This window comes from Eurosta solidaginis, chromosome 1 (genome assembly GCF_040869045.1).
Source record: "Eurosta solidaginis isolate ZX-2024a chromosome 1, ASM4086904v1, whole genome shotgun sequence".
In the NCBI taxonomy this organism is placed as follows: domain Eukaryota; kingdom Metazoa; phylum Arthropoda; class Insecta; order Diptera; family Tephritidae; genus Eurosta; species Eurosta solidaginis.
In genome coordinates, this window is record NC_090319.1 from 133,317,648 (window position 1) to 133,345,626 (window position 27,979).

Genomic DNA, 27,979 nt, shown 5'->3' on the forward strand with positions numbered 1-27,979 from the left:
TTTTTAGTATATAGTTCGTTGAGCAATGGAAAGGAGCAAATATATTTTGGTAAAATACAAATGCTGCAAAATGACGAGGAATTAAATGAAAAGCATTATGAGAGTATTGTTAACGAAATAAAAAACGTATGTAACAACACGTTTATCTGAAATTGCTATAAACTAGGCTGATTTGATGCAACAATTAAAATTGATGAGAGAATTTTTTCTCCTCGGCCGTGGCGAATTATATTTGGAGTTTTGCGCCTGACCTACATTATTGGCAAACATAAATATAATGAAAATAAAGTGCATGGCTTTGTTAAAGCTTTCGAATCAGCAGCCCATGGCGTTGGGGTGTCGGATAATTTGGAACGTTTCTCATTGAGTATTGCTAAACCGCTTATGCGGGGTACTAACGCCAAAGAATTGGAACATAACTACTTGCAGTATATGCAATTAAGTTATAAAATCAATTGGCCACTCCATTTATTATTTTCGCCCAAGGTGATAGAGCAGTATAACATATTATTTCGATTTTTTCTCTTGATAAAAAAGACTCAATTTGAATTGCATATGATATGGAGCAATAATATTCGTCGTTCAAAGATGAATACACCTGGAAGCACGAAATTGACAAATCTCTTAAATCAACTAATGTTTTTCATTGACAACTTGCAGTATTATACACAAGTCGATGTATTAGAAAGTTAATTTAAATTTTTAGATTTTAGATTTTGAGGAAATTCAGAAGGCACATAGCATATTTTTGGCCAATATACTTGCAGTTTGTTTTCTACTAACAAATGAAGAAACAATGAAGGTCTCTTAAATCAATTTATTATCTCGCAGTCGAATAATCCAATTTATAATATTTTAATTGATGTTTTCAATTTATGCGATAACCTTGGCATGATTTTGGGGCAGGAATTACCTGTATCTAATATTAAGGATAGTATTGAAATGCCAGGGTGGACCTGTAGCTGGAATATATTGGTGGTGGTATGCCATATGGTAGTATGTCAGGTTCAATGCCTGGCCTGGGCTATCAAGGTACACCGAATCCACAATTGTTGTAAGGTGCTGCTGGTTAGTCAGGCAGTGCAAATGTTTCACCACACATGCCACAGTCCCAACAACTGCCACCAGCATATAACTACGTTGGTATACACAAGTTCAGGACAATTGCCGGGCAATATTGCCGCAGCGTCCGCACAGGATTCATGAAATCAAAAATGTGGTTTCTCAACCAACTTCATTAACAGGAGCTCATTGGTAGTATAATTGTAGTCTAAAATATCGCCAGTGAAAGCTCCAACCAACCCCTCCATAGTGGAAAACGTTTTATATGTGGTTTGAGCTTTCATAGATGATATAAACGTATTTACGTAAATGACGGTGTGCGATGGAAAACTTCATATTTCCTTTTCAATAAATTTAGGTGTCATTAGCTTCCCGGTAAAATACGTGACGCTTATATGCCTCCACAACTCCTTGCGGACGTTATGAAACCAATGAAAATTGATGAGATCATGGATCCGGAAGTACCCAATTTATCCGGTGGTGCACTGTAAAGAGTTACACATCCATTCACGAAACGCAGCTATCAGTCAATGAACAAAGAGAGGGTGAGTTTAATTCAATTACTAGAGGTTTGTTCTTCGATGAGCAATCTGGACGGGTTACTTGTACGAAGTAGGGAAACGGGGAATAATTCAATCCCCTTCAGTGAAATTGTAGTAGACAGGTATCTTTGGTAGTTAAAAATTTAATGGGCCGAATGATCAGGTAGTATATTAGTAGTGATAATAAATTTGTAAATGCTAAAGGTTTTGGGGAAATAATTCTTTTTTCTATTAAATATTTCGTGAATTGATAAAGTCATATTGGTTTTGTCAGTCTTTCAGAAATTGTTTGAAGAATGCCGTACGTTAGAATTTTATACGAAAATACACTATCTCAAAATTTGTTTCAAAAACTTCCTATCTCAGCATAATTTCAATGCATTTTGACATAAGAGGAGTTAAGTTAATGAAAAGCATTCTGAGATACGGCACTCCTCAACCCAGTTCTGAAATAGGACGTTTTTGTGCTACTCCCGCAATGGGAATTTTTTTGAAAAATATTTTGTGATAGGGCGATACTCTACGCAGCAGCCGCAATGAACTGACAAAAAAAATAAGGAAAATGACTTATTGCCTTAGAACTCTATATTCCGACCCTAACTTGGACAGAAGAGTCCAACTTTTGTGCGCTCCTGCTAAACAAGGAGTATTCACCCGTTTATGCAGAAATTTCGGAAAGCTCTTGTCCTTTTAAGTCTTCATGGAAGTGGTCCAGGTGAACCGTTAATTTCCAAATATAACATATTCTCCAAACTCTTAAATGGAGATGAAGGTTCCGAACAATTATTTAACATACTCAATGAGTGCATTTCGTTACGGTATCTCCCCTAGTTACCAATGATATATATTTTTTTTGCTTTACGTGACTCATTTACTGGTCGGGTTTTTTTTGACGTTGAACGGTGAATTTTGATTTGGGTTAGGTCCACGAGTCCACGATTCCATGGTTTCCGCAAAGCTCTGCAAACCGAGGTTAATATGGTTAATTTGGTTGTGAATTTGGGTGTTTTCTGGGGTCCTCGCTCTGGGGAGTGAGTGAATTTGGGTGTTTTCTGGTGTCCTCGCTCTGGGTGAGCGAGTGACTTGTGGGATGGTTTCTTCAAGGGGCCCGCGGTTAGTGTTGGTATGAAGCCTAAGTTTTGCCTTTTGTTTTGCGAGCTTTTGATAAGCTCTCATGCGTCCTCGTGCCTCTGGCTCCCTTTCCCCATTGCCCACCAGTAGCAAGGAGTAAGATTCTCTCCGGTAGACTCGACACGAGACCGGGGGTAGATAACAAAAAAAGGAAGATGTAGGATCGCCCTCCGGTAGACTCGCACCATCACGAGACCGGGGGTTGATTATATTTAGGGCCTCGGGAGAGACACAAGCTTAGGGATAGCGGGGCATCACGGCGCGTGGTTGAACGCGTCTTTATGTCCCGCGCTCCCTTTCCCCATTGCCATCGCGTAGTACGTTGTGGATTCCCCTCCGGTAGACTCGCACCATCACGAGACCGGGGGGTTGATTATAATATATGGCTCGGGAGAAACGCAGGCTTAGGGATAGAGAGACACGAAGACGCGGGTTCCTTAATTTGCTTTCTATGGTATCACCAACCGTGGGCCTCTGATTTTAGGTAGTTGGGGGAAATAGAGTTTTGGTTTTTGGGGTTTTGTAAGGCGGACTTTGGCCCCTTACATTTAATCCTCCTTATCGTCGGACGGAAGGAGTACCAATTTCGTAATTGGTCTAGTGGTTTGTCCCCTTGCCGTATCCAGTTCGACGACTCGAACTCGGTTTTCGGGGCCATAGTGAAGATTGGCTATCCGACCTAGTCTCCATTCGTTGGGGGATAGATTATCCTCCTTAATGACGACTAGGTCCCCCGGTTTGAGATTTGATTGTGGATGCTTCCACTTAACGCGCTTCTGCAATTCGGTGAGATACTTAGTCTTCCACCGTTTGCAGAAGGTTTGATGCAGCGTCTTAAGTTTCTCCCATCGATTCACGAGTGAAGCGCGATTCTCGCTGACGTCGATCTCAGGTGGTGCTAATAGGTGCCCTCCAACGAGGAAATGTCCTGACGTAAGTGGCTCCAAATTAGACGGCTCGTTGGAGGAGGGGCTTAACGGTCGAGAATTGAGACAGGACTCGATTCGACAAAGCAGGGTGCTGAACTCTTCAAGGTTGAATTTGTGATCCAAAGCGATCTTTTTGAAGTGGTTCTTGAAGCTTTTGACCCCTGCCTCCCATAGCCCACCCATGTGAGGAGCTCCTGGTGGTATGAAATGCCATGTGAAGTTTTGGTGACTGTACTTGGATAGAAATTGATTGCGAGCGTCCGCCAGGAAAGCTTTGAGTTCCGAGCGGAGAGCTCTGGAGGCTCCGACAAAGTTGGTTCCGTTGTCGGAGTAGATGTTCTTTGGACATCCTCGCCGAGCAACAAACCTATCGAAAGCTGCCAGGAATGCGGCAGTGCTGAGGTCACTAGTGGCTTCCAGATGAATCGCTCGTGTGGAAAAACACACTAAAAGGCAGACATAGCCTTTGGATAGTCGACACCCTCTAACGCGGTAACTTTTGATGTCGAAGGGTCCAGCGAAGTCGACTCCAGTATTCGTGAATGCACGGCTGAAGGTCGTGCGTTCGCGAGGGAGAATACCCATAAGTTGGGTCTGAGCACGCTTTCGGTGTATAGTGCAAACTTTGCAATTATGAATGGTTGCCCTAATCATGGTTTTGATGTTAGGTATCCAGCATTGGGTCTGATACGCGCCCGTAACATGAGTTGGTTTTCCACATGCAGACTTTGTTGATGAAACATTAGGACTGTCAGACGGGATAACCGGCAGTTGTGTGGGAGGAGGATTGGGTGGCGTTCATTAAAATCTAAGTCCTTTGACGCCCCGAGTCGCCCTCCTACCCGAACGATGCCATGTTGGTCTAAGTAGGGATTAAGTGAGAGTATTGGACTTTTCCCTGCAATTGGTTTTCCGGCATTTAGATCATTATATTCGGAACTATAATGCTGTTTCTGATAGATTTTAATGACAAGTTGAGTTACTGATTTGATCTCATCAGGGGAGATTAAAGGTGACTTGACCTGAAATGATTTTTTTGTTTTGGGGTGAGTCCTTCGGTAGAACCTCATAACGTATGAGAGCACCCGTAAAGCCCTAGGTAGGTCTGAAAAACGTTGGAGAACATCGGTAGTATTTACTGTTGTTGTTGCGCAGGTCTTCGCCCTCTTTTCCTCTACTGAGGTGATGTAGTGACTTTCTTGTGCTGGCCATTGGGAAGTGTCTTCTTGCAGCCAAGAAGGTCCCTGCCACCACGACGAGTTGTTGACGAATTCAGACGCAGGTAATCCTCTGCTACCTAAATCTGCTGGATTTGATTCTGAATTTACGTGAAACCAGTCCTTATTTCCGACCATGTCGATGAACTTGGTGATCCGATGTGCGACGAAAGTGGACCAAGAACAGGGCGGTTTCCTTATCCATGCGAGGACGATAGTTGAATCCGTCCACAGGTGCACTTTCACTGGTCCCAACTTGAGGTTCCTGAAAATTGATTCGGTGATTTCCGCTAACAGCACGGCTCCGCAAAGTTCCAATCGTGGAAGAGAAAGAGTTTTCACTGGGGCTACTCGGGGTTTGGCTAGTAGCAGGTTTGTCCAGATGTCATTATCCGTTCCTGTCGGTTCCTGGTGAAAAGTTGACCCATCTAGGTATCCTGATTTTATCGATTTCATGGTATTGGTCGGTGAAGGTTTTCCATCGCTCCAGCGTACTGGTAGATACTGGTTCGTCCCAAGCGGTGCCTTCCAACCAAATACTCTGCATGAGTATTTTTGCCACAATGACCATTGGTGCCAGCCACCCTAATGGATCGAAAAGTTTGGCGATTGCTGATAGTATCGCTCTCTTTGTAATGTTTGCCGGGTTTTCCAGCGTCCCTGCTTTAAAATAAAATAAATCGGAGAGGGCATTCCATCGAATTCCTAATGCTTTAACTGAACTGGTATCTTCGAAGGCCAGGAAGTTTTCACTGAGCAGGTCTGCTTTGGGGATGTCCCTTAGAATGTCTTCTGAATTGGATGTCCATTTGCGAAGTGGAAAGCCCGCTGAATTTAGGATTTGACGAATTTCATCTCTGGCTTTAATTGTCGATGTGATCGTATGTCCACCCGCTAACACGTCATCTACATACATGTATTCTCGCAGTATGCTAGCCGCTTTAGGGTGTGAATTTGATACGTTGTTTGCCAGTTGTAGGAGGGTTCTTATCGCGAGATATCGCGCGCAATTCACTCCGAAGGTAACCGTCTTTAATTCGTAGAGACTAATAGGGTCATTCGGGGAAGTGCGATACACAATGCGTTGAAATTTGGTGTGATTTTCGTTCACCCAAATTTGTCGATACATCTTTTCGATATCGCTATTGAAGACGAAACGGTATAGTCTCCATCGTAGGATTAGTATGGGTAAATCGGCTTGTAGAACTGGGCCTGGGAGGAGAATATCGTTTAAGCTATTACCGTTGGCCGTAGGGCTGGAGGCATTAAATACTACGCGTACCTTTGTAGTGGTACTTTCTGCTTTAATAACGGCGTGGTGGGACAGGAAGTAATGATCCGAATCGTCGGATGGGATATTCTTTTTTAATTTTCTCACATGTCAGAGCGTTTCATATTCTGACAACACTCGAACATATTCTTTACCTAAATCTGGGTTTTTTATTAGTCGCCCCTCATTCCGGAAGAATTGAGAGCATGCGCGTTTCAGGGACGTTCCTAAATTAATGTTATTAGGGTAATCCTGCCTGAATGGTAATGATACGGTGTATATTCCATCTTCATCACGTTTCATTGTTTCTTTAAATAATTTTTCGCAATACCTCTCATCTTCATTTAATATTTTATTTTTGAGTACATTTTCCACCTCCCAGAAAGCTTTGATTTGGTTGTCTAACGGAACCTCGTTGTAGAAAGACATAACGCTCTTCGTTGGATTCGGTGATTCGATACGACCGGTTAGTATCCAACCGAACACTGTATCTTGGGCTAAGAGTGTGTTTAGCACATTCTTCTTTATACCGCTCATTATAATTTTGGGATATATGTCTCCGCCAAGTATGAGGTCTACGTCTTCGTTGACGTAGAACCTCTTATCTGCCAAAACCAAGTCTGGGAATGCCTGCATAGTCATTGCGTTAATATGGCAGGATGGAAGATTTCCAGTGAGTTTGGCTAAAACGAGAACGGGTGTAGTCAGGCTGAAGCAGGGATCCACTGGTGAACGTAATTCGATGTCGGATGCTTCTTTCACCTGAGCTGACACCGCATTTGTGATGCCTGAAACCTGGGCATGTATTTTCCTCGCTGGCAAATTGATTCTGCGTTTTAGTCTTTCAGTTATAAAGGAACATTCAGACCCTGAATCAATTAGTGCCCGCGCGGAGAAGTCGGTATCATTATGGTGGATGTGTACGAAAGCAGTTCCTAATAGCACGCCTGTGCTGGAATTGGCATGGCAGGATTTGACATGGTGAAGGAAGGTGGTTGTCCCAATTCCTGTCTTTTCCTTGCCTGTGCCGAAGTTGACGGGGTATTATCCGCATCTTTGAAAGGATTGCGCACCGCCGGTTGCTGAAGTGTGTCCGCATGCAGGAGCGTGTGGTGACGAGAGTGGCATTTGGAACACTTGCACGAACTGGTGCACCTCGTCCCTGTGTGTCCTGGGGATAAACAATTCAGGTAGCCATTTGTGGATTTGACGAATTTAATCCTTTCTACCGGGTTTAAATCGCAAAAACGTGAACAGTTGCGTAATCTGTGCTCCGTAGATTTGCACATTTTACACATTGATTTTGTTGGTTGCTCGGATACTTTTGTTTGAAAAGCACCAAGTCTTTTTGTAGGGGTTTCCGTCGATTGGCGCGACGCGTTTGACTTTTGCACTTTAGAAGTGGCATTCCCTGTAAAACCAGACACGGTTTCAAGTGACTGAAAGCGATTTGACAAGAATTTGTCCATATCCACCCACTCGGATATGTCCGTTTTGTGGTCAATGCTCTGCTCCCATAGAGCCAGCGTATTTTCAGGTAATTTTGTCGAGCACAAATATGTGATGATCGCATCCCAATTTGAAACATCAATCTGATGGGTTTTTAGGGATGCTAAACAATTATTTATGTCGCGCTGTAAGCTTTTGATTGAGGTGCCGCACTCGCTATCTATCTTTTTTAGATTAAATAAAATTTGTAGTTGTGAGTTCACGAGAATCCGCTTATTCTCGTATCTCTCACATAGGTTTTTCCAGGCTGTTTCGAAGCATTCATTTGTCAAGGGACATTTCTTGAGGATGTCCTTTGCCTCACCTTGAGTTTTTTGATTGAGGTGAAAAAACTTTTCTACCGGGCTTAAGCGACTGTTATTTTTATAGAAGACCGTGAACAGGTCACGAAACGTTGGCCAAGATAGGTAGTCGCCCTTGAATACCTCAGTATCGCAAGCTGGCAGGCGGATACTGTGTTCATGCGCACGCTCTCCGTCAGGTCGAACCTGACTATCTCTTTCCTGCTTCAATTTGGCTTGAAGTTCAGCCATGTTCGACATGCATCGCAAGAATACGGCATACGCCGCTTTATGCTTGATCTTGACCGCTGCAATTTTCTCTGCGTCGAGCGTGTCAGAGCCTAGCAACTCTTCTAGGGCGTTCTCTGCTTTTTCCCACTTAGCTTTCAACTCTTTTTGCTGTATTGCCAGAGTGTATACAGTGTGCAGAGCCGCATTGATATCATCAAAATCGGCCTCGAATTCGATTATTCGATCGGCCAATCTAATGTAAGAATCCATGTTCATGGTTGAAAGGTGGAGATCAAATTAACCAAGGGATATAAAACTTTGAAAACCTGAGCGAATCACCCAACCAACAACTATTAAAATTACGCAAAATTTTAGTTATTGCTTTGAATTTGTTTAATTTTCTGACTTTTCAGATTATTTTTGTACAGAAAAGCAGGGAGAAGGGGAGAGCAACAACAATGTCTTTTGCGGAGATACAAAGGGGGCCACTCGCCACTTCAAAGTTCAATTTTATTATAAAACAGTGCGCACGCTGGTTCTTGTAAAAAAACGCGACGAAAAGTGTAAAAATTTAATAAAAATCTTGTGCAAAAAGGAACTGTGTAACACAAATTTATTAGATTAGTGCGAATTCTAGTGACACAAAGGAAAACTGAAAAATTGCCGCTTGAATGGCGTGAACAAAATTGTTTATATGGAAGTGAGGTTATTTGTACCTCTTCCTTGTGCTGTGTCCGGAGAGTTTTACCGCTGTTGGTGGGACAGACCAGATAGTCACAAGAATTAGAACGTTAATGTTACGCGTTTGGACTTCTTTTTCTTTTCGTCACTAATCTTTTTACACTTTTCGCACTTAATAACAAATCACTACGCGTGTGGCATTGAGAATATTTATTTTTACACGGTTTTTGTATAGTTTATTATAACCAAAAAAAAGTGGCAAGAAATATTGCACTTACTTTGTGGCGATTTCCTGGTTTGGCGTGGCACGTAGGTTGTGATGTGTTGCAGTGGCTTCAGATCGCTGTCGATTGCTCAGTGTTTGACGCTGATGTGAAAATAGTAAACTTTCTCAACTTTTGTCTTATAGCTGTTGATTGTGGCAAATAACTTTCGTCGGATAATCTTTGTAGTGCGGTCAGCTTTAATATCTTGTGATGTGGACTGTATTTTAGGTGCTTTAATTCCTTTCTCGGGGAGATAGGACCAAATTTTCGGCCGGGGTGCGTGTGCTCCTGGAGGTAGGTGGGCGCACCGGGGTCGATCTCAGTGGGAATAGGTGTATGGAATAGAAAATAAGCAAATAGACGAGATTTCTCGTTATAATATATATGATTTATTGGGTAAATGTAAAAATAGCTATGGTTACAATATTACCTGAATAAACGCAAACAATTACGGCAGAGATCGCTGGCGGCAGATGTAGGCTGTACGGCTGTTGAAAATCAAGAGGCCGATTGGATAGCAAGCTACAACCGTTGACCCGCAAAATCCTCCGTTTTGGAGGGGAAAGGCACCCACACATCAACCCCGACATGCATACGCATGAGTGCTGACAAAAAACACACATACACGTGCATGTACATGCATGCACATGCATGAGGGTGATGGTGTGGGTGGTTATAAGTTAAGTCGAGTATCGAGTATCGATTAGCAGAGTTGCAGGGGGGGGATCGCAATCAGATGCGGAAAAGTTAGGCATCCTGCCTAAACACTGCGTATGCCATAAGTCTGATCTTCCGGACAAGGGGTGGCTGGCTAAATCTTAATGCTAGAACTTTCAAAAACGTTGCTTCCGTAAACTGCTCTATTTGCAATATAAATGCTGTTGAAGACACATACCATTTTATTGGCATATGTCCTATATATAAAGATATTCGGTATAATTGTTTTGGTGAGAAAGTTTTAGATCTGCAGATGGTGATAAATATCCTTAAAAGTTGTAACTATCATTCGCTTTACGTTTGTATAAGCAACTGTCTTGAATATAGAAGTCTTATTATGAACGAATTTTCTTAAATCTTTGTTTAGATATAAATGATATTAAGACACACAACATTTATTGTTATTGTCTAAACAATTTTTATTTATTTTGTATCTAGTTCAGGTTAATTTTGCTTTTACTTTTGTAATTCCATTTTTAAAAGGAAATAAATAAACTACTACTATTACTACTACTACTATTTACCATTTGTTTCATCAATATTTATATTTCACCTTTTTATTTTCCTGGTGTTTGGGTTTTACCTTGGTCGAGTTTTTTTCAATTAGGTTGGGCCCATTGGGGTGTACCGTAGCAAATAGCTGGCCAGTTTATCAAATCAATTTTCGTTTTTGGGGTTTTCTGTTCGGTGCTTAGACAGTTGATGTCTGATAAAGACAGAGAGGTTGATAACCACGTAGTAGGTGGATAGGGGATACTAGATTCCAACCAACGCGTAACTAGGAACCGTGCGCGAGCCCTAGAAAACCAAATAGTTGGTTCGGTTTTTAACCAAATTGACACGGGTATACCGAGGTCCGTTGAATTTGTCCCTACGGGCTACTTTAATAGGTGCGCGTCGCGGATCTTTTGGCCCTGATCGCCCGCTAAGGGTCTCTGTCGCGGACGGGGTGTCATTCAACGAGCTAGACAGTAGCTTGAATTTCTCCCAAAAAATCGATTTGGTGTGCCAAATGGTCGATAGGGGAAACGTAGGTGCTTAATGGGGTGATGTTCCGGCGCAGAACGCGCCATCAACGAATGTCGGCACCAGCCTTAATGCTCCTCAAAGCCACACCACCCAAAATGAAAATAATGTCGAACAGCTGAGCTAAATGATGGCGATATGGCGCAACAAAACGACTTGGTGACGCAAATGGCGAATGAGGTGATGAGCATTAAGACCAGTGTCGATAACCTTGGTGGCCGCGTAGCAGACATAGAAACGTCTGGGCAAGCGCTTGTACATAGATCCGCCTTGGCATGTACGCCCGAGCCTCATATCCGGAGGGAGGAAATGCAGAGCGCATCAATGAGCCAACCGGGCGAGATGCCAACGGTCCTCCCAGGTGGAAAAAGTGGCATATTAAATTCGATGTGAGCAGTAAAGGTATAAGCGTCGAAAGCTTCATTTTTCGTGTGGAGAGGATGCGCGAGCAGCATAATATTTCCTACTTCCAGCTTTTCACGGACTTTCATAGTCTGGTTTCCGGCGGTGCTGTGAAGTGGTATTGGCAGGTCTTTGAGGACCACGCAGATGAACCCGATTTCGGTTAATTCGACCTGAAAGCCGAAATGCTAAACCACTTCATATCCGCTGAGTCCGACTATGAAATCATCAGTGAAATCATGGAGAGGAAACAGCTTCCCGCGGAAGTTTTCGACGACTTTTATGCCGAAGTCCACAACATGACATTCCGTTTGCGGAAGAGGATCCCTGAAAAGGAGTTGGTTGGCATAATCAGGGGCATCCTTAAACCGTACCGGGCCAACTTGACCTTCGCCATAAAAATGGACTCGTTGGCGGAGCTCAAGGCGGAATGCAAGAGAGCCGAAAAATTTCTTAAAGAGAATAAGAGTAGGATTAGGGTAGTTAATGAGGTCGATTTTGAGCAGTAAAGGGTAGGAGAGGCAACAAGTGTCGAAGCGCTTGTTACGATCCCAATCCTTACCCCAACACCAACCACAACCTCAACCCCTACACCAAACCCCAGCCAATCCCAATAGTGTTCTTCCTTCTGTTAGTCCTACGTTAAGTCGAATGTGAATTCCTTTTGTGCTTCTCCCTTCCACTTGATGTTGTGTTTTTCGTGTGGTATGCCGGTGGGTCACTGTGTGAAAAACCCGGCAGAAGCACAAAAACCAAGTAAATGTTTGTCATCGTTCCACAATATGGTATGTTTTGCGTGTGGAAGTGATTCGTCCTTTTGTGTATTCAAATCCAAATCGGGTAACCCGAGACTGGCGGAGCTGACCGGGGACTCCAGCCAGGAGACACGTAACCCGGCAACCCAACAGTAACGATTTTGAAGAAGGAAACAGAAAAACGGGAGGTCAAAAGTTTGCACCAGAGAAAGTTAGAATACGAGGAGCAAGACGTAGGATTTTTTGTGAAATAATACTAAATAAATGGAGAAATAGGAAATTTGAAAAGATAGAAAAGACGAGAGAAGAGAAATATTTCAAACGTTTAAGAAATAAAATAATTTCAACAATTGTGACTATAAAAGGGGATAACAGGTTTTTCGCAAAAACCGCGATAGGAGGCAGGAACGTTTTAGCGCTCTTGGACTCAGTAGCGTATGCCAGCTGTTTAGGAAAATGCTCAGCGGCACTCCTGTGCGGTAAAGAGGCCTTGATTGTGCCAATCAGGGGCCAAAGAGTCCGGACCGCGAACGGAGAGGAAACCGCCGAGGTAGGGGTAATAAAGTTACCAGTTGTGTGGAATAACACCTCCAGGGAATTAGAGTTTTTAATTGTACCTGATCTACAACAGGAGGTATACCTGTGGGTGGACTTTTGGAAGGCTTTCGGTATGAGTGTTGTGAGTAAGGGTGTGAGTGGTAGTGTGAATGGTGCCAGTGTGGCGGAGCTCGTGCCCACCGAGGGTGACTTGTCTTTCGAAGCTGTGCAGCACGTTTTAACGCCGGAGCAAAATGATAGGTTGGAGCGTGTAAAAGCCCAATTCCCGTCCTTCGCGGTATTAGGGTTAGACAGATAAGGAGGAACACGTCATCGAGGTGGTTGACGAGAATCTGCCAGTAAAGCAGCGCCATTACCCGATCTCACCAGCTATTCAAAAACTAATTTATGCCGAGTTGGATCGCATGATAAGCTTGGGAGTGATCGAGGAGTCCAACAGCAGCTGGAATTCGCCGGTATCACTGGAAATAAAAGGGACGAAAAACCGAGTGTGCCTTGACGCTCGCAAAGTCAACGAACGAACAATTAAGGATGCCTACCCCTTACCCCACATCGATGGAATCCTCAGCCGGCTAAACAATACACGATATATTTCCGCCATCGACTTGAAAGACGCTTTCTGGCAGATTCCTCTGGTAAAGAAGTCAAGAGAAAACTGCTTTTACTGTCCCTGGCCTACCCCTATACCAATTCACGGCCATGCCTCTCGGGTTGTGCAATGCAGCAAAACGAATGTGTCGTCTCATGGACAAGGTCATTCCGGCCGCTTTATGCGAATGTGTTTTTGTTTATCTAGACGATTTGTTAGTGTGTTGGGTAGATTTCTAGTCTCATATGTGTAGAAAAGAGCAAGTTCTGTTTCAAAGAATTTCGATATATAGGGTAGGTAGTCGGGGATGGATGCATTAGGACAGATGCCAATAAAGTGGTGGCTGTGAGGGACTTTCCATTTCCGAAGACCCCGAAGCAACTACGACGGTTCCTGGGTATGTCGGGCTGGTACCGACGTTTCATACAGGACTATACGACAATTGCAGCTCCACTGTACGACTGCCTCAAAAAGGTCAAAATTAAGAAATTCACTATGACTGACGAAGCGATGAAATCTTTTGAAATTTTAAAGCAAAGGTTGATTTCTGCACCAATGCTACGCACCCTGATTTCAGCAGAAAATTTTATATTCAATGTTATGCATCAACTTGTTCCAACTAGACGATGACCAGAACGAAAGACCGATTGCCTACGTTTCGGCAAAACTAAATAAAGCGCAGAAAAACTACAGCAATACAACTGTTAACCCCAGTACTGCTGCTAACTTTGCAATGTCTAGTAAGAACAAGACTCCAGCTTCAAAAAACAAAGCGAATTCTGTTGGGAGCAGCACTAATTCTGTTAATGCTGATGATTCTGATGGTGTTAATGTTCCTGTACCTGTTAATAATGCTGATATTCCCAATACAATTATTAACCGCAGTGCTGCTGCTAACATTGCAATGTCTAGTAAGAACAAGACTCCAGCTTCGAAAAACAAAGCGAATGCTGTTGGGAACAGCACTAATTCTATTAATGCTGATGATTCTGATGCTGTTAATCTTCCTGCTATTCAACCCAATTCTGGTAATGATTCGACTGCTGTAACAACAACCGCACTCGCAGCCCTAATCACAGCCCCTGTTTCTGAATCGGTTGCTTTAGAACCTGGTGCTCCTAGGGAGGTGACTGCTGTTCCCGCCCGTAGGTCCATTTTTGTATCACGGCTCCACGCATCGCTGACGGAAACTGATATATCTAACTACGTATGCTCCAAGCTTGGTGTTGAACTTAACAGCAATATTAATGTTTATAAATTTAATTTTATGTCTGGGAGAGAGATATCTCCTTTCAGAATCTTAGTTCCTGACACATTTTTTGATAGGGTACTCGATTCTACTTTCTGGCCGAAACACTCTGTGGCGCATTTATTTATTAGAAAGTCGAACCGTGACCGCGCTACTTTAAATGCATTAAAAAACTTGCCAGGCAACACTCCAGAAGTGGTACAAACTTAAATTATGTCTTATCAAACGTAAATAACATCTCACTTAGTATATTTTATCAGAACGTTAGGGGGTTGAATACCAAACTAACGGAAATTTTTCTACTGAAATTGCTAACATGTTTGCGGATTTCTTCAAATCTAATTATTCAAATACCTATGATTACCCGCCATCGAATTATCCTGTCAGATTGTCTCCTCTGGATTCCCAGGCAGTTCCATATATATATGTTACCATGGCACATATTTATATAATATAAAAACAAGTAAGGAAGGTTAAGTTGGGGTGTAACCGAATATTACATACTCAGTTAAGAGCTATGGTAACAACATAAGAGAAAATAACCATGTAGGAAAATGAACCGAGGGAAACCCTGAAATGTGTTTGTATGACATGTGTATCAAATGAAAGGCATTAAAAAGTATTTTATGAGGGATTGGGCCATAGTTCTATAGGTGGACGCCATTTAGGGATATAGCCATAAAGGTGGATCAGGGTTGACTCTAGAATGCGTTTGTACGATATGGGTATCAAATGATGGGTGTTAATGAGTATTTTAAAAGGGAGTAATCCTTAGTTCCATAGGTGGACGCTGTTTCGAGATATCGCCACAAAGGTGGAACAGGGGTGACCCTAGAATTTGTTTGTACAATATGGGCATCAAACGAATGGTGTTAATGAGTATTATAAAAGGGAGTGGGCCTTAGTTTTATAGGTGGATGCCGTTTCGAAATATCGCCATAAAGGTGGACCAGGGGTGACTCTAAAATGTGTTTGTACGATATGGGTATCAAATTAAAGGTATTAATGAGGGTTTTAAAAGGGAGTGGTGGTTGTTGTATAGGTGGTCGCATTTTCGAGATATCGCCATAAAGGTGGACCAGGGGTGACTCTAGAATGCGTTTGTACGATATGGGTATCAAATGAAAGGTGTTAATGAGTATTTTAAAATGGAGTAATCCTTAGTTCCATAGGTGGACGCCGTTTCGAGATATCGCCATAAAGGTGGACCAGGGGTGACCCTAGAATTTGTTTGTACAATATGGGTATCAAAAGAAAGGTGTTAATGAGTTTTTTAAAAGGGATTAATCCTTAGTTCCATAGGTGGACGCCCTTTCGAGATATCGCCATAAAGGTGGGCCAGGGGTGACTCTAGAATTCGTTTGTGCAATATGGGTATCAAACGAAAGGAGTTAATGAGTATTTTAAAAGGGAGTGGGCCTTAGTTCTATAGGTGGACGCCTTTTCGAGGTATCGCAATAAAGGTGGACCAGTGGTGACTCTAGACTTTGTTTGTACGATGTGGGTATCAAATGAAAGGTGTTAATGAGTATTTTTAAAAGGGAGTGGGCCTTCGTTCTATAGGTGTTCGGCTTTTCGAGATATCGCCATAAAGGTGGACCAGGGGTGACTTTAGAATATGTTTGTACGATATGGGTATCAAATGAAAGGTGTTAATGAGTATTTTAAAAGGGCGCGGGGCTTAGTTCTATAGGTGGACGCCTTTTCGAGATATCGCCATAAAGGTGGACCAGACATGACTCTAGAATGAGTTTGTACGATATGGGTATCAAATTAAAGGTATTGATGAGAGTTTTAAAATGGAGTGGTGGTAATTGTATATGTGAAGGCGTTTTCCAGATATCGACCAAAATGTGGGCCATGGTGACCCACAACATCATCTGTTGGATACCGCTAATTTATTTATATATGTAATACCTGCCAAGATTTTAATGGTTTTTTATTTCGCCCTGCAGAACTTTTTCATTTTCTTCTACTTAATATGGTAGGTTTCACAACCATTTTATAAAGTTTTTTCTAAAGTTATATTTCGCGTCAATAAAACAATCCAATTACCTTACCATGTTTCATCCCTTTTTTCGTATTTGGTATAGAATTATGCCTTTTTTTCATTTTCATAATTTTCGATATCGAAAAAGTGGGCGTGGTCATAGTCGGATTTCGTTCATTTTTCATACCAACATAAAGTGAGTTCAAGTAAGCACGTGAACTAAGTTCCTTAAAGATATGTCGATTTTTGCTCAAGTTATCGTGTTAACGGCCATGCGGAAGGACAGACGGACGACTGTGTATAAAAACTGGGCGTGGCATCAACCGATTTCGCCCATTTTCAGAGAAAACAGTTAACGTTATAAAATCTATGCCCCTACCAAATTTCAAAAGGATTGGTTAATTTTTGTTCGACTTATGGCGTTAAAAGTATCCTAGACAAATTAAATGAAAAAGGGCGGAGCCACGCCCATTTTGAAATTTTCTTTTATTTTTGTATTTGGTTGCACCATATCATTACTGGAGTTGAATGTTGACATAATTAACTTGTATACTGTAAAGATATTAAATTTTTTGTTAAAATTTTACTTAAAAAAATTTTTTTTTAAAAGTGGGCGTGGACCTTCTCAGATTTTGCTAATCTTTATTAAGCGTACATATAGTAATAGGAGTAACGTTCCTGCCAAATTTCATCATGATATCTTCAACGACTGCCAAATTACAGCTTGGAAAAATTTTAAATTACCTTCTTTTAAAAGTGGGTGGTGCCACGCCCATTGTCCAAAATTTTACTAATTTTCTATTCTGCGTCATAAGTTCAACTCATCTACCAAGTTTCGTCGCTTTATCTGTCTTTTGGAATGCATTATCGCACTTATTCGGTTTTTCGAAATTTTCGATATCGAAAAAGTGGGCGTGGTTATAGTCCGATATCGTTCATTTTATATAGCGATCTGAGATGAGTGCTCAGGAACCTACATACCAAATTTCATCAAGATACCTCAAAATTTACTCAAGTTATCGTGTTAACGGACGGACGGACATGGCTAAATCAAATTTTTTTTCGATCCTGATTATTTTGATATATGGAAGTCTATATCTATCTCGATTCCTTTATATATGTACAACCAACCGTTATCCAATCAAACTTAATATACTCTGTGAGCTCTGCTCAACTGAGTATAAAAAAAATATTCAGACACATAATACTCCAGATATAACAAACAGACAAAATTGCTGAAGCCGCAACACATACAGAGCAAACCGTGTGAACAGTAAGCGGTAAATGGAAACCAAATTAAAAATAAACATACTCACCTGTGGGAAGCGCGTGATCAGCAGTTTTCATTTTCATCGCGGTAAGGCAAACGTAGGTTAGATTGTAAGAATTATTATTGTGTAAAGTCAGATATAAGTTTGCATTCAATAAAGGAGCACGTCTCCTAAAGATTTTTTTAGAAAAAAAAACGGATCAAAAGCGGTTTAGTAAAAATTAATTAAAATTAATAAAAACTAAAAATTTTAAGGAAATCTAATTGCTCTGTTGAGAAAAATGCCGGATACCGCGGAAGAATTGGTTAATCAACTGAGTCAACTCAGGTTAGAATATGGGTCTTCCCAGCATGGAAATCCCCCACAACAAGAAACCCCCTCTACCTCTAATTCCTCATTAGTAGAGACAATCGTTAAAGAAGTGATGGAGAGAATTAAAACTCCACCAATAAATGATTTTCATCAACCCGACCATAACGTGACAGTGAACGTAAATAACATTAATGAATTAGACAAAATACCAGATATGGTCAAATACCTACGCGAGTTCTCGGGACATCCAGGAGAATTTAACTCCTGGCGGAAAAGCGTCGATAGAATATTTAAGGTTTACGAAGGATTGAGGGATACACCAAAGTACTTTTCTATACTCCATACAGTTAGGCACAAAATTGTCGGCGACGCCGACACTGCGCTAGAATCGTATAGCACACCGCTCGATTGGGCACAAATTAGGAAATGCCTTATGATGCATTATTCAGATAAAAGAGACATTGGTACTCTCGACAATGACAACTCTGACCCAAAGAAACGACGACATCCCGACGTTTTACCAAAAACTTTACCAACATCTGTCCCTTATCCTAGACAAGATATCCTGCCTAGACTTAGGAGAGGAATCAATTAGAACCATGACAAATTCGTACACAGATAAAGCCCTCGATACCTTCGTTCGCGGACTTAACGGAGACCTTCCTCGTCTCCTTAGCATCCGCGAACCAACCACACTGCCACAGGCATTACACCTGTGCCAGAAACTTGACAATATGGCATTTCGTATGAATCATGCACATAGCATGAACAAAACATTCAACTACGCACCACCCCGACCTCCTCGACAAAACGCAAATTATAATAACAATAGACAATTTTATCCCGAATTGACATATTCTACGACACCTAGAACTAATTTTATACCAAGAACGCAAACATTTAATCGACAACCGAATAGATATCAACCACAAACGTATCGTCAACAACAACCATTTACGTTACCTAATAACTACAATTACCCTCAAAACAACCAAGGATTCCGTATGAATCAATTCGGTTATAACAATCAAGCGAACCATCCCAATACGAATAGGCCTAATTTACCCCCTAAGCCACCTGTCCCTATGGACGTAGATAATTCTATCCACTCAAGACAGGTAAATTACCAAAACAGGCCAAATAACAATCATAATAATTACGCACAGAAGCGTCCCCTCTCATCTCAACATATACATCAACCCAATAACATTCAAAGGAACTTCCATGTTGATACGGGATCAGCGAATCCAAATGAGCAACAAGTATATGAAGATCCTGACCACATATACGGGGGGAACACAAACCCCAATAGCTATGGAACGTCGAACCAATTTCCAAAATCAGATGATAATGTAATGAGACAAAATGGAATGGAGAATTGCGAACAGGAATGCTACAACCTCGACACCATTCATTTTTTAGATTAACCCCGTCTTCACTTCCTTATTACGAATTCGTATCTAGAAGTGGAGACGCACTAGACTTTTTGATAGACACCGGGTCTAACAAAAATTATATACAATCTACAAGAATTAGGAACCCAATTCCAAACGAAGTCCCTTTTAAGGTAAAGTCGGTAGCTGGTGATATCGAAATTACACACCACACATTCATAGACATTCTAGGACCAGAGGTAGGAAAAATAAAATTCTTTATACTTCCGTCATTAAAATCATTTCACGGGATTATCGGTAATGACACGTTAAAATAATTTAAAGCCACCATCCATACCGATAAAAATATTATTTACGAATACAATTATGCCTCTAAAAGAACGAATATCCGAAGAAGTAAATAACGCGGTAATAAGGGTTCCCTTCTGTTCTTTCTGAAGAACAAAAAGATAAAATCAAGGACGTAATAGCAAAATGCCCAAATTTATTTTCGGACCCAGACGAAAAACTGACGTATACTACGCTGGTCAAAGGCGAAATTAGAACAACGACAGACACCCCGATCTACTCCAAACCGTACCCATACCCAATGGCTCTGAAAGAAGAAATAGAACGTCTAGTCGAAGAACTTCTTGCTAATGGAATAATAAGGAGATCTAAATCTCCTTACAACTCCCCGGTCTGGATAGTCAATAAGAAAACTGACGGTTCAGGCGAAAAAAAATATCGAATGGTCATCGACTACCGGAAACTTAACGCCGTAACTATCCCAGACAAATATCCAATACCCGAAATTAACGAGGTCCTGGCCAACCTCGGAAACAATAAAATATTTACCGTTATAGATCTTAAGAGCGGTTTCCATCAAATACCCCTTCGTGAATCTGATATAGAGAAAACGGCATTTTCCGTGAATAACGGAAAATACGAATTTCTCCGATTACCTTTCGGGCTTAAAAATGCCCCTTCTACGTTCCAAAGGGCATTAGATGATATACTTCGCCAGCACATCGGAATTAGATGCTACGTCTATATTGATGACGTTATAATATTCGGTAAAACCGAAGAGGAACACTTAAGGAATATTAAATTAGTATTTAAAACATTAGAAGAAGCGAACATGAAGATACAACTAGACAAATGCGAGTTCGCAACACAGGAAGTCGAATTCCTAGGATACGTCGTCACTCCCGATGGCATAAAAACCAATCCCAAGAAGGTAGAGACCGTAGCACAGTTCCCAGTGCCAAAGAACCTGAAGGAACTAAGATCATTTCTAGGTATGTCAGGCTACTACCGTCGTTTTATTAGGGACTACTCCATATTAGCCAAACCCTTAACTGGACTCCTTCGAGGAGAAGCCGGGAATGTTCAAAAAATCAGTCTAGTAAGATCGAAATAAAACTCGACAAAGAAGCTTTAAATGCATTTAACAAATTAAAAACTTCACTAATATCAAGGGATATTGTCCCCGCTCACCCGAACTTTGAGAAAGGTTTCGAATTAACCACTGACGCCGATAGATAGGAGCCGTCCTTTCACAAGATGGAAAGCCCATAACCTATATTTCAAGAACTTTGAGCAAGACAGAAGAGAACTATGCTGTCAATGAAAAGGAGATGCTCGCCATAATCTGGTCTCTTAATTATTTGCGCAGTTATCTGTACGGCTCTAAGAAAATTAAGATAGTGACCGACCACCAACCTCTTACGTATGCCCTGAGCCACAAAAATACGAACAGTAAGATGAAAAGATGGAAAGCCATCTTGGAAGAATATAACTATGAGCTTATCTACAAGCCCGGTAAATCGAATGTAGTCGCAGACGCGCTATCAAGAATACCCGCCCAAATAAATTCGCTTACACCCACTACCCATAGTGATGAGAGTTCAGGATACAACCTAATACCCTGCACGGAGGTACCGATTAACGTGTTCAAAAACCAAATTTTTCTCGAGCATTCAGAAACGCCATCTTACCAATTCAAAATAATCTTCCCAACTGTACACCGCCATACAGTTAACGAACCATTTTTCGACGAGCAAAAGATTATAGATTTCTTCAAAAGATACCTAAACCCATCCGTAATCAACGGAATCCACACCGACGAGAGAACTATGGGTATAATACAAAACGTCTATCCACAGCACTTTAGCAACTATAAATGCAGGTACACCCCGAAGTTGGTGGAGGACATAACTAACGAACAAGAGCAGGAAAATATTATTTTGAAAGAACATCTAAGAGCTCATAGGAACGCGACCGAAAATAAAATACAGATCATAGAGAAGGGTTATTTTCCCGGGATGATGAACAAAATCAAGCGACTGATAACAAACTGCACGGTATGTAAAGAAAACAAGTATGAAAGGCACCCTAACAACCCAAAAATAGCAGCAACCCCATTGCCAACCGTCCCAGGGCACACAGTCCATATAGACATCTTTCTAACCGAAGGGAAGAGAGTTATGACTGCACTGGATAAGTTCTTGAAATATGCAGTAACAAGAATGCTAAATAGTAGGGCCATAGAGGATGTAAGGAGATCCTTAAGGGATATAATATTTTCCTTCGGCGTCCCGAAGATAATATTGATCGATAATGAACCATCGTTAAATTCCATTTCAATGCAGTTTATGATGAAAGATAGGCATCAAAGTTTATACTACTCCCCCATATAAAAGCCAGGCTAACGGCCAAGTGGAAAGATTCCACTCCACCCTAACTGAGATAATGCGCTGTGTGAAAGATAATGGGGGACATCGAAACTTTGAGGAACTTTTAGAAAGAGCAGTATCCGAGTACAATCATACCATTCACTCAGTTACACAGAAAAGACCGGTCGACATATTCTTCGGAAGAAATATGAATTTCACGCCGAAGATATAGAAAAAATTAGATACGAGAATTTGCAAAAGCTAACACAAAAACAAAGTAAGGATACTGAATTCCATAATAAAGGTAAACAAACGCTCAAATCCTACTTGCCACGACAAGTCATATTTGTAAAAAAAAATAGGAGGTTGGGAACAAAACTAAGCAAATTATATAGTAGGGAAATAGTTAAAGAAGACAGGAACAGCACGGTAGTGACCGAGAGAGGACAAATCGTCCATAAAAGTAGGATACGGAATTAACTACTACAATAAAATTTTCTTTTTTCAGATTCTTTTTACCACTATGCCTCGTAGAGGTACTGATATTAGACTATTCGAACTCCCAATTAATCACAATAGAAAAAGGAACTGCCAGACTACAGACAGGAAAATTTAAGATAATACACGAAATAAACATCGACAAATATACAGAAATTCTGGAACATATAGAAACAACGACAAAAGCAGAAAAAATCTACAGAAATCCGAATTACCCTTTTATATCCCTCCTAACATCCCAAGCGAAGGCCCATATTAATAATCTAAGGATAGCAAAAAGATCAAAAAGGTCACTCAATTTTTTGGGCAGTGCATGGAAATGGATTGCGGGAAGTCCATACCATTATTTCAACGAGCTTTCTGCTAACACTGGCTGCAAACATGTTAGAGCTAATGCAACAACCTTGAGCTACATGTTGCGAACGTAGTCAACTCAGCTGTTTTTAACATTTTCTGCAAATAAGGTAATAGCTGCCACGAGCTTCGCGAAAATTCTGTCCTTTTTCCGGTGATTACTCAAGGAGTTGGACGTGATCAAAAATCAGATCACAAACTAATAAAAAAAGGCAACAAAAGTCAATTTGCAAGTTTCACCGCGTGCTCTAAATAAGAAGCCACTTTGGTATGCCAGCACGACGGGCAGCGTTAAGCTATTAAAGCAGATTGGCATAAACAAGTGTGGGCGCCGCCGGCAGCGAATTGTAATAGCTGCAATTTTTCTGGACACAGCATATTCAGTGCACTGGACACCTAACCAATCCGCTACTTGCTAAAAAAGCGCACCTTTGGATAGATAAATCGTCAGCAGGCAAGTCACTACCCGGTCCCCACGGCACAAAGGAGAAGTGCCGGGCAGATTGCTAGCAGATATACCAGGTGAGGGTGTCTTGAAGTTTTTGCATGGAAACCATCACAGATCGGCGTGGAGCTGCATAGATCTTTGCCACAGCTGTTGCTCCCGCAGCATCACAACACATTGGAGGGCATAAGTAGTTGCCAGGTCACCGCAAACAGCTTGTAGATTGCCAATACATTCAACTTTCATCGTACATTACTTATACAATTTTGTCTGCACATTAGAGTGCGCATGCCTTTTGTTTCCCTCTCCTCTTCAAAGAGAGAAATTTCAATAATAGTTTGACTAAATTCATCATAGTAATGTTTGTGAGTCGCACGGTTTTATGCGTGTGAACAAGGGTGCAGGGGTACACCTAAAATAAAATGAAGAGAGGGAGGGGGGAAATTGTAGGGATACACCCGTAGTTTTAGCGCTCACCGGAGCAAGACGTCTTGTAGGAGGTAGGCTGCCAAAACCCAGGCGTGGATTACACGCTCAGTACCCTGCGGTTTCTCAAACCGCTTCTCCTTGGCCGCGTTGGGCAACTTCTTTCAAGCCTTGATAATTTCAATCGTCGTGCCGAACTGGGCCAAAAAGATGAGACTAGGCGACACGTTTGAGTAGCTTCGAATTTTTTTTGTATTGTGCGGTCATGCCGCGGTGCCACAAGAACCCACGGTCCGGCGAGCTAGCTCGTGCGTGAGCAAGCATACCCCGTGGCAGACCGGGCATGGAAAGTTGAGGGGCTGAAGGCGAGGAGTTCTTCGCGAAGATAGGCAGTAGGCGCGTCAACCCAAAACCCGTACGTAACACCATGGCGCCCAAGGTGTGGGGCCCGACGACGAGCGGTGCTCCTGGAAAACAGAAACAATCTACGGACATCGAGGGGACACTACAGAATTTACTCCATTTATACACACTTTAAGCAGCATTTGATATCTTGATGGGCAGAAGAGTTATCGTCCGTCAATTGTGTTAATCCTTAATCGGAAGATGCGGAAGGTAGAACGTCGGTTAGCTGATAGCTTGCCTGGCTGATACATAGCTGAGCAATTGTGTCAGGCCTTAGACACCACCTTGGGGTTCGCAGGTAGCTCGTTTAGCCTTTATTAGAGCGGAAGAAAGTGTCGCGAACCAGAGTAGATGGGCAGGAGCTGTTTAGGTATCTTAGTTTGACGTAGGAGTGCAGACTAAATGTGTCTACAGCAACATAAATTAAATTTCTATATTCATCGGTAGCCAGTCTAGACAGACAGTTGATCAGACTGTAGTATCAATGCTGGGAGTTTTAGATTTTAGATGGACACTTATTTTATAATAGGACAATCGACGAACGACGTTAGGCGGACAGACGTCACATCCGGAAATGAAGCCACTTAATAATATAACAATTTCACATATATTTTACCCATATACCGTATCATACAGCCCTAACACAGGCACTATTACCTTACATATGTATGTATACAAAAACACACATCTTCGATCTTGAAATCACTACGTATATTTAAATTTCACAATCATTTGCAATTAAACCTTTAAACTGAATTGAACCTTTAAACAACGTATCGCTCCACAATGACGAGGCCTCAAAAAACAAAACAAGGACTCCGTAGCAATGGTTCTGTAGAGAAGAAAGAGAATGTGGTCCCGGCGGAACAGGGCGCTCAGCGACCCAACTCCGTGAACGAGGACGGAACAGGGACGCTCGAAGAGAGCGACGATAAATGTCAAGCAGGTACATCGAGTCTGAAGTCCATGCAGTTGGGTGCAGTGGGCGAAGAGCTACTGCGGAAATTTGAACTCATGTTCGTCAAACATCAATTGGATGTGAGTCAGTCAACGACGGATGCAATCAAAGAGGTCGTTAAAACGTTACGCAAAGATATGAACGGTCTAGCAGACAGGTTATCCAGTCTGGAAAGGGGGGATACAGGCACTCGCACTCCCACAGGGAATGCGAGGGCCGACTCGAGTAGGATTTCTGAGAGCATTGGTCAGGGAGAAGATGAGGGTAGCTTGATGAGAACCGAAACCGGATTGGAGGCTCATCGAGGGCTCACTCCAATGGAACGTGGACGCGAACATGGCTACCGGCATGAGAGGAATGCGACTAAGGTTATTCGAGATTGGAACTTCATGTTTGATGGGTGGCCAAAGTCGATTTATTTGGAATGGTTTTTGTTTCGAATCGAGACGCTTCGAAGAAAACATAACGTTTCTCCACAAGACCTGTATGCAAATTTTCACTTGCTCTTGGATGGTCCGGCTCGCGAATGGTACTGGTTGTACCTGGAGGAGCATTCTGGAGGCACCATGGGAGATTACCAATCGTTTCGATCGGCTATCGTGGAACATTTCCGGAAAGCGGACTGCGACGAGGAGATCCGTCAAGCCATGAACGATCGCAGGCAGGACTAAAATGAGAAGTTTGAAGAATTCTACGCGGCCGTAAGGGGAATGGAGCTGACGATGACAACCAGAATGCCAGAGCGAAGCCTGGTGAATCTGATTAGAAGGAATCTCAGGCCCAGAATGAAAAACCTTATTTTCGGATGTAAGATAGAGACGCTGGAGGAGCTGCGTTCGGAATGCCGTCGAGTCGAGAAACATCTCTCGGAAGTGGAGCAAAAAACCTTTCGCAGGAAAACCGTGGAGGAGTTGGAAACAGACCCTGCGGAAGAAGGACATAAAATGGTGGAGGCATTGTATCAACCGACAAAAGATAAATTCTCTCGGCAGAGTCAGCAAACGGACGCGGGGTCCAAAAAGCCGGTCGTCGAAGAGAATGGTACGAGCACCTCTAGCTGTGATGGAAAACTCCATCGGATGGTCTGCTTCAAATGCAATAGGCCCGGCATGCAATGCTCATGGTGCGAAGAACACAAACAGGGAAACCGGGAGACGGGTGGGAAGACCGGGGAGCCCTACCAGCATCGTCTAACCCCGGAGACGTATAATACAAGATTTTCAGCGGTGCTGGCGTGTGGAAGTCTGCGCCAAGATTGACTCCTATACTTTCGCTAGAGGAGAGAAAGCGCAGATATGAGGCCGCCAGGAAACGCATTTTCGGACGTGACGATAGTTCGGGTGAATATACACCCCAGACAGCATATACTAGGACTTGGAAAAAAATTTTAAAAATTAGAAAGTCAGGGAAAGAGCTAAAAAGGGAAGGAAATGCTATTGCCGAGACGGTAATACGCGATACGATTGACAAGCGTCCATACATAAATGTAGAGATAGAGGGAATTCCGGTACAGGGTTTGCTGGACAGCGGGGCTTCGATAAGTTGTCTTGGATCAGGCTCGAACGCATGGGCAGCCCGATTAAACGACAAGGTGAAATTTTTGAACAGGTGCTTGAATACGGAGGACGGAAGACCTCAGGCAGTAGTGGGAAAATTTAACGCTCTAATTACCTAGCGTGGCAAAACAGTAGAGATGGTGTTATATCTGGTTCCAAGTCTCCAACAGGAACTATACCTGGGGATTGATTTTTGGGATGCGTTTGGCGTCGCCCCGACAATAGTCTCGGAGCTGAATGTGACAAACGCCAACCAAATCGAGCTTACAGAGGTGGAGGTTCGGAAGCTGGAGCGAGTTAAAAAGCTTTTCCCATCTTTCGCAGATCTCGGTCTGGGCAGAACACACGTTATGGAGCATATCATAGAAGTTTTCGACGATACGGTGCCGGTAAAGCAGAGGCATTACCCAATGTCGCCGGTGAAACACAAATACGCCTATGATGAAATCGATCGAATGTTGAAGCTCGATGTGATCGAGGAGAGCAATAGCTCTTGGAGTTCGCCCATCGTACATGTCGAGAAGCCGGGGAAGAAACGCCTGTGTGTAGACATGCGAAAATTGAATGAGCATACGAAAAACGATGCGTACCCGACGCAACATGTGGAAGGGATCTTGTCACGGCTGCCAGAAACATTTTTCATTTCCGGAATTGACTTGAAAGATGCCTTTTGGTAAATCCCTCTAGAGAGGTCATCCCGGGAAAAAACCGCTTTCACAGTCCCTGGCAGGCCACTGTACCAGTTTAAGGTTATGCCTTTCGGTCTGTGCAACGCCAGCCAGAGACTGTGTAGGCTGATGGATAAGGCCTCTCGGTTGCGAGAGCATGTGTTTGTCTACATAGATGACTTGCTCATCTGCTCGCCCGATTTGGATACCCACCTGGAACACTTGGCGGAGGTTGCGGAGTGTCTTGCCAATGCGGGGTTGACGATAAATTTGGAACAGTCCAAATTCTGACAGAAGGAGCTGAAGTATCTAGGCTTCATTGTAGGACAAGCTCAATTAAAGACGGACCCGGCGAAGATCCAGTCAATGATCGACTTTCCTGTACCGACCACCATCAAGCAGCTCCGGCGCTTCCTTGGTATGTGTGGCTGGTACAGGCGGTTCATACCTAATTTTGCCACAACCGCTGCGCCAATGACAGACTGCCTCCGGAAAGCGAGAGCTTTCGCGATGACAGCCGAGGCCGTAAAAGCCTTTGGAGACCTGAAGCAAGCACTGATCTTCACAGATGTTCTGGTTAATCCAGACTTCAGCAAACCTTTTTTTCATTCAGTGCGATGCCTCAACTCA

At 42.5% G+C, this 27,979-nt stretch overlaps 1 protein-coding gene across 9 annotated transcripts in view; it reads left to right on the forward strand.

Annotated features, from left to right (window-relative positions):
- Orco (odorant receptor co-receptor) overlaps positions 1-27,979 on the forward strand; it is a 1,419,553-nt gene that overhangs the window by 1,265,741 nt on the left and 125,833 nt on the right. The gene's annotated exons all lie outside the window — the stretch shown is intronic.